Here is a 7,387-nt window from a genome sequence, read left to right on the forward strand (position 1 = left end):
AGGCAGGCTGGAGAGGGACCACTTGTATTATTCTAATTTCACTTCTTCCTGGAGTCATACGAGTTGACCTCAGTGTTTCAAACAGCGCTCTAATAGCCAGGATGCCAGACAGCTCAAAGCTTGAGGCAATATTTCTCTTCGGGTGAATCAAAAGGAGGACAATCTGAAGGCAAGTAGCCTTCACCACGAGCGATGAAATGCTGCAGTTATACAAAACTTTCTCAAGGGCATTTACTCTCACCTGATTTCAGTCCCCGGTGTCTTTGGCTTGGTATGGATCTGCCTTGAGCACTCGGGGGTCAGATGCTAAGGCACCAGATGATATGCAGCAAAAACCGCAGTTAAAACCCTTTCATGTCTTCATAGACTTTGAGGGTTGAACTTAATACGTATGAAAGAAGGACATCGACACCAAGTTCATCCAACTGATACTTTTCTTTCACAAGCTGCACAGGTGCCTATTAAAGGTGAGCAGACGTCACGTGATCCTGACTGTGATGCCCAGAGAGCGCGGCTCTGGCTTTGGAATGATACTCGACTGAACGAAGTTGGCTGTAAACTGGCTGGGCTTCACGAGTCTAGTGAGTCCTTACGAGAATAACTGAGCATGTGCCAGGTCCCTGCTTCAGGTCTGCATGAGGCAGCATCAGCGTCACCATAAGCATAAGCATGGCTATTTTTTTAATGCCTCATCAATAACCATTGATTTTATCCACCCCCTGCCCCAGCTTATTAGACCACCTATTGCTACATTACATCAAGCTACATTGTATTGCACTTTGCACATTATCTGCACTAAGCACTTTATAATTTATTATGTTGATTGTCTTGATTATCCTTGATTGTCCTGCATGACACCCCAAGGTGAATTCCTTGCACATAAAAGCAATAAATAAACGATTCTGATTCTCTGTCCACCAGCCTTTCCAGTTTCCACGGGTATCAACTTGAACGCCTCCTCTCATACGCTGCCAATTAAGTCTTTATATGAGAGACAACAATTTATAAAGCAGACAAAACAGCAGAGGGAAAACAACACAGAATCAGCATTCAAATATGGAATTAGCATATTGTGAAATGCTGGATGCAAATCTTAGGTAGCAGAAATGTCAAAAAGTACATTTGCTCTATCTAGATATAAAATAAATGGTTTTTAAAATGAACATAAAATAGATATTGATAATAGGGTCGGAGGCCCCTAGGGCCCTGGGGGTTTAAGATGATATTAAACGAGGTTAGTTGTGGCCTCGTTTTAGTGTAGGCCCCTGGGCTTCAGCCTGGGTCAACCTGTGGATTGCAGCTCCCATGGAAATGATTAAATATAGTCATGTGTGCCTGGAGTTTGAAAGGGAACCTCGCCATTATAAACTTGTAAAAGTGAACGTGGGCACTCAGGCCATGTAAAAGAGCGTGGGGCCATGACAGAAGGCAGAAAGAAACCGTCCGCTGCCTCAGTCCGCCTCCTCCAGCGCCTTCTGGAGAGCTTCCCCGAGGCGGCCGGTTAGCGATTCGGCGGCGATGGCGTGTGGGAGCGAGGATGTCAGATCGGTCTGAGGACTTACCTTTGTTAAATAATGGATGGAGAGCATCAGGTAGAGCAGGAGCAGCCCGAGGTGGGGGGGGGTGGGGGGATGTTTTCATCCTCAAGACGGTGCCTCAGAGACAGGTGAAAAACCAAGCTAAACCTCGTCTTCATTAATTAGCGCCAACTGGGCTTTTATAAGCCCTTATGAAACTGTCACCTGCAGGCCTATCCAGGATTAATCATTTTTACATGGCTGCTGCACTCATCATATGAAATACCAGAAGAAAATAAAAGCACCCTTTTTATATATGTGTGTCCTGGTGAACACTTTGCGATATTAAGGACACCAGGTGCGACGTTTGTTAATTTGAGAGGATAACGAATTTCTGTGAAATATTGGCCCACATTAATGTTGGTAAAATAATAAAAATATCAATAAATTTCTGTGGCTGTATAACATTCTTGGGAGAGCACACTCACGGGAGTGACATCATTTTGGTGAGTTACGGCCCCTGATGGACTGACTGAATCCGACAGCGTCAGACAATGTTAGCATGTCCTGAGGTCGCCATCTTAAGCAGCCCTTGGGTGAAGGTAAACCGCCCCTTTCACCTAGAAGTACTTGATGAGCGTGGTCACCAGGTTGAAGCTCAGGGCTAGTGATCCCAAGGTCGTGGGGTTCAAGAACTGTATAATCGAGACCACTAGCAGACAGGCACAGGGGCCAGACCCTGTACAATGGGGTGACTGGGTTAGAACCAATGATTATTCTCAGCTGGCAGTGGGGTAATGTTTTAGGTGGGGCCAGCTCTGGTTTACAGAATTGAATCTTCCGTGTTTTGTTTTCATTTTTTGGTGGCCATGTATGTACTGGGGAGGGGGGGCGGGGGCATGACCACCTTTAGAATTGCCCTTGGACAGGAGCCCTGAACCAGGAAGGGCAATGTAGCCTGCAGTCTGGAGAGGAGGTGATAGGAAAGGAAATCCGCAAGGCAGGATTCTACTCAAGGACTCCAATAGACACCATGACACACTGAGATCGGCTATCAAACATCACACCCAAATTTTGTATTTTCATTGTTCACTCATTGCATATTTATAGACAAGATGGAAGAATTTTGATATTAAAGCGAGACTGAGGTAACCTGCTTATACGGGCTGGAGCACAGCCAGTCCAACACAACAACGATGAAGGCCAGTGATGTACGTGATGCCCGGGGGCATGGATGAGGACCAGACACGGCAGCACCCCGTGGATGCAGGAGAGAATGGAAGAGATCTGAGTCACATGTCGTCTTCAGCTTGTATTAAAACAAACAAAGTGACATGAGCAAAAATATGCTAAATGCAAAGACAGACAACAGAGCCAGTCAGAGCCCAGCTTTACATACCATCAAATTCTGAAGAGGAGACTGGGCTAGAACCATCAAATTCTGAAGAGGAGACTGGGCTAGGCCAAAATATTCATTTTATTTTTCTAGACAAAGAATAGTGTAGAGACCAGGGAGCAGTGAAGGGGACCTGGAGAGAGAGACCTGGATCTGAGCTTCTCCTTCTTTCAAATGATACTTTTACAATGTGACATCTTTTACAATGTGTGTGATACCTTACTTGTTGCTGGGGGTTGAGATGCGGTAGGAGGTAATGTGATAGAAACAGCCTGCAGAACAAAGAAGGGGCAAGGACTATTCTTATTACTGTCTTCACCAGAAACAAATCGAAGCCGTCTGTTCATTCTGAGGGCACAATGAATCACAAATGCTATTTTCTAATGCAATAAAATACATTGCAAAGGCCAGCTATACAAAGCAGGAATATGTACAACCCTAAAAGCAAAGACTGAAATGCATCTTATGAGCCATGCTGTTTATTGCACAGAATGGAGACAGATTACTGAGGAATACAATATTGGGAACAGACACTAGGCTTTCAGGCCATGCATTGCTGCACATATTCATAAACATCACGTTTTTTTAAAGGGGAAAAAGCAGAAATGAGTTGAAAGCACGTGCCCAGTCACACAGTCCAATGTCTGATGCGACTTCATTTTAAATGTTTACTCGAACTGCATTTGCTTACATTACATACGCATTCCATTCCAGGAGTATGCCGGCTGTACTCTGCCAGCCCAGGAGGTAATCTGAAGTGGGGGGCTCTGAAAGCATCAGCAAGTTGGTTAGTGAGCGCTACCAATCACCACCTAGTCAAACCCATTGTGAGATAGCAAGGTAGCCAACAGCAAATGACGCAAATGAGGTAGTGACAGACAGCAGATAATTGTTCCACTAACTAAGGATTCCAAAGCCAGATTTCGGAAATGACTCAGTATGTCACCATGTTAGGTGTGTGTTACTCACCTGATGATACACCAGGCCGCAGGCTAAGTCTCTGCTAACCAGGAGGTTCTCAGTGCAATGACGTGGAACTCTGAGCATGAACGGCAAGTAAACATTCACAAGCTCACATAAGGAACACATAAGGAACTGCACACACAACACACACATACAGAGGAATAAACTGATTCAGAAGCACAGATGATTCCCCTGAACAGTCCTTACATCCTAACTGAATCTGCCGAATGAAGCGAAGCGCTAACCATGAAGGCATGCTATGGTCACGTGCTAATTACATGAACAGGAAGAAACACTCAGAACTTGCTGGTAACTGTTCATTCGAAATTCAGGGTTGGTGAAGTGTTTGTAGTGTTGCTATAGTTTTTTTTTTCTATAATCTGAGTGCAAGGAACAAAGGAAGCTAAAGCCCCGATATGACATTGACCATTTAGGGCTAAGCTTGGTTTCCAGGGTTATATAATGTGAGATTCTGCAATAGCCTTTGTGGTATGTGAACTATGATGAATGCCAACAGGCGGATGAAGGCCTATCTACTGCTAGACTATTTAAAGACCTTGCTTCTCCAAACGTTTCGGGCTTAATTAGAATGAATCATAGAGCGGTTCTAAGAGATCTGAACTTCATTAGGTCGGAGAGATGTGTAATTGCACAAGTGTTCTGAATGCAGGCAGGGGAAGCATTTGGATTCTCCAGGGTTATGGTGACTGAAGTCCTTCTATGCTATGGGATAGGAAGTAAAAGTTAAAGGTACTTCAGTCATGCAGAAACTCTGCTAGTGAAGCACAACAATCAAGGAATAAACATTTTTAACTGAAAAAAATCAAGAAAAGCATAAGCACCTAACCTCCAAGCTACCAGCATCTCCATAACATAAGAATAACTGATATAAATCATAATGAAGGCCGCTGTCTAATCGTCTGTGAGTGTGGGTGTTAGTGGATGGTGTGTGCGCCTTGTCTTGGGTTATTCCCTGCCTGGCGCCTGTTGTTTCCAGGATAGGATCTGGACACCGGAGACCCTGCATAGGACAAGCAGGTATGGAAATTAAATGACTGAATGAAATCATAATTAAAGAGTTTTTGAACAACATCACGATGATGCAGTAATGAGAATGCAGGATTTAATACTGAAGGGGCACAGGTACACCACAGCCCAGAACCCGATCCGTACCAGAACAGCCTTCTCACATTCTCAGGAGTGGGAGAATCCCATTAAACCAGTTCTCAGTACCCCAGCTGCCATGACAACAGCCCAGCCACGCAGAGCCAGAAATGCCAGGCAAACGTGCAGAAGGCTCCCATAGTGCGTCTTCTTAAATCCACTTTAATTGCCTATATTTCTTGTGACACATCATACAGATAGATCCGCCAGTAACTTCCCATTTTGTATCTTCCGTTTCCTCCACTCATCCGCGTTATTTGTTTATTGCTGTCGCCAACCAACCACTTAAAATCAGTCACTAATAACTCCGACCCCAACTCCCAGTAGAATTCTGGTCCCAGGAATTGCACATTTTTAGCAGTGATGTAACAGCGATCATTAAAATTGAACTTCATCTAAATACTGCCAAAAGTGAGACTACCACTAAACTACCAACATGCCTCAGTATGGACTTATTTGACTGAGGGGGAGAAAAACAAGGCCGGCTGTAAGCTCTTAACGAAACGCTGGGCACCTACAGGGACTTCGTTCATGAGTTCAGTGGGACCAAAGGGAGCGATGACCTCCCAGAGGATGAGAATCCGTGGGAGTGGAAGGGACGTGCAGATGCTAAATTTATGCAGGAATAACAGTGACTAACAGCATATCAAAGTCCCTGGTGGGGACCCTCTGTAGTAACCTAAAGCAAAATACTTAACCCTCATAGTTCCTGTTCATTTATCCACGTAAGCAGCCAGATAGGAAAACACTTTGCTGCCTTCAAGAAAGTATAGCACTGCAGAAAACGCTAAATGAAAGTTAATGGTTCAATTTCCAAGTTACATAATTATATGGTTTTGGTCTCACACTAGTTTTATTTACACATAACTGCACAATTTCATTACTCAATCCGTGCATCTGACAAATGGGAACTTTACCGCAATTAAGCATTAGACAGGAAAGAATTCACTGTACAGATGCCAGCTGGAAGATATTTCTGAAAAAAATGCAGCTGAATTTCCTGAAACAGAGCCAATGGCAGACTCCACTGATCCATCTATCTTCTAACAACTCATCCTGGTTGAGGTCAGAGGGGGCGGCTGGATCTCACCCCAGGCAGCACAGAACACAAGACCAGGGTGCACCCCGGACAAGATGCCAGCCCAGCAGTTCACCCCACCAAGAAAGCACAGTCTCACGTGGCAGAATCCTGGCACTGGATCAGAGCTAACAGGGGAGAACTGCAGGGTACAACTACAGCAGGATCTCAATTTAGTGATGGTGAACCAGAAGTCATTTTCCTGCAGGGTGGGAAGTCAGCAGACCAAAAAGCAATCCGAGAATGAATAGCTCCCAGGCCGCGGCCTACAACATCTAATGGCCTGAGAAATTAATTCACAAAGACCAATCAGAGTGGAATTAAATAAAAAGGGACAGATTGCAGGAGGGATGCAGCAAAGCTATTGGGAACAGTGTTAGTCAGAGTAACGCGCAAAAGAAACAATAAGATGTTTCTTAGCATGTTTGGCTCATACCCCTTTAGTACAAAGTTTGATCCCTCACAGCTGTTAGTATTCAGTTTTACAGTCACATGTACCAAGTACAGAGAAGTTCTTACTTATGTTAGCTAAGACTCATAACAGAAGTACACAGATACAATAGCATGACAGTAGGCAGCAGACACTAAGTAGAATCCTGCAGTATTTGCAACATCCCAACACAAGGTGAGACAAAGTGACGAATGACTGCAGCAGTAGTAGTAAATTATGTAGCACTGATAGAGTAGTGGTACTAGTATTAAGGCACGGTGTAAATCAGTGCCTACCTACTAAATTGTCTTGTGACATTTGGATAAAGGGTCCCCCTGAATCTCTATGCCCAGGTGTGTTTTGACTCACTTGCTGAAGGGAAGGAAGGAGAAAACTGCATGTGCAGCTGGAGAGAAGTCCTTCAAGGTGTGATCTGCTGTTCGGAGGCAGTGCGTGTCGTAAGTGTCGAGAACATGTGTTGGTGAAGCTTGGTGCCGCTTGTCCTACTCTCTGTAGTGCTTTGTGCTGCTGTGCTGAGCATCTTCTGTACCAGGATGTTATGCAGCCCCTGAAGCCCAAGAGACACCTGTAGAGGTTTCTGAGGACTGGAGCTGAAACGCGAACCTTCCTCAGATGCCTGAGGAAGGGAAGACACTGTTGCACCTTCCTGATAAGTGGGCACATCACTCTGCAGCTGTTAAGGTCGGCACTGAGAGCGGCTCCAAGGAATGTAAAATCTGAGGACCCTTCCTACAGCTTCTCCCACCAATAAAGATGGAGTGGGACCTGCTTCCCGTTTCCTGGCCTCCTCTCATGTTCCTGCCTGCATTGCTTTTCCT

At 44.9% G+C, this 7,387-nt stretch overlaps 1 long non-coding RNA gene across 1 annotated transcript; it reads right to left on the reverse strand.

Moving 5' to 3' along the window:
* Window positions 1–2,921: 2,921 nt before the first annotated feature.
* Window positions 2,922–6,944, reverse strand: LOC125706225 (uncharacterized). Its single transcript, XR_007381941.1, has 4 exons — window positions 3,883–6,944; window positions 3,605–3,680; window positions 3,137–3,185; window positions 2,922–3,046 (listed from the first exon to the last, which is right to left on the reverse strand). It is a non-coding gene; the product is annotated as an uncharacterized LOC125706225 (long non-coding RNA).
* Between the last annotated feature and the right edge of the window lie 443 nt (window positions 6,945–7,387).

The sequence above is a fragment of the Brienomyrus brachyistius genome, chromosome 13, assembly GCF_023856365.1.
Source record: "Brienomyrus brachyistius isolate T26 chromosome 13, BBRACH_0.4, whole genome shotgun sequence".
Taxonomy (NCBI): domain Eukaryota; kingdom Metazoa; phylum Chordata; class Actinopteri; order Osteoglossiformes; family Mormyridae; genus Brienomyrus; species Brienomyrus brachyistius.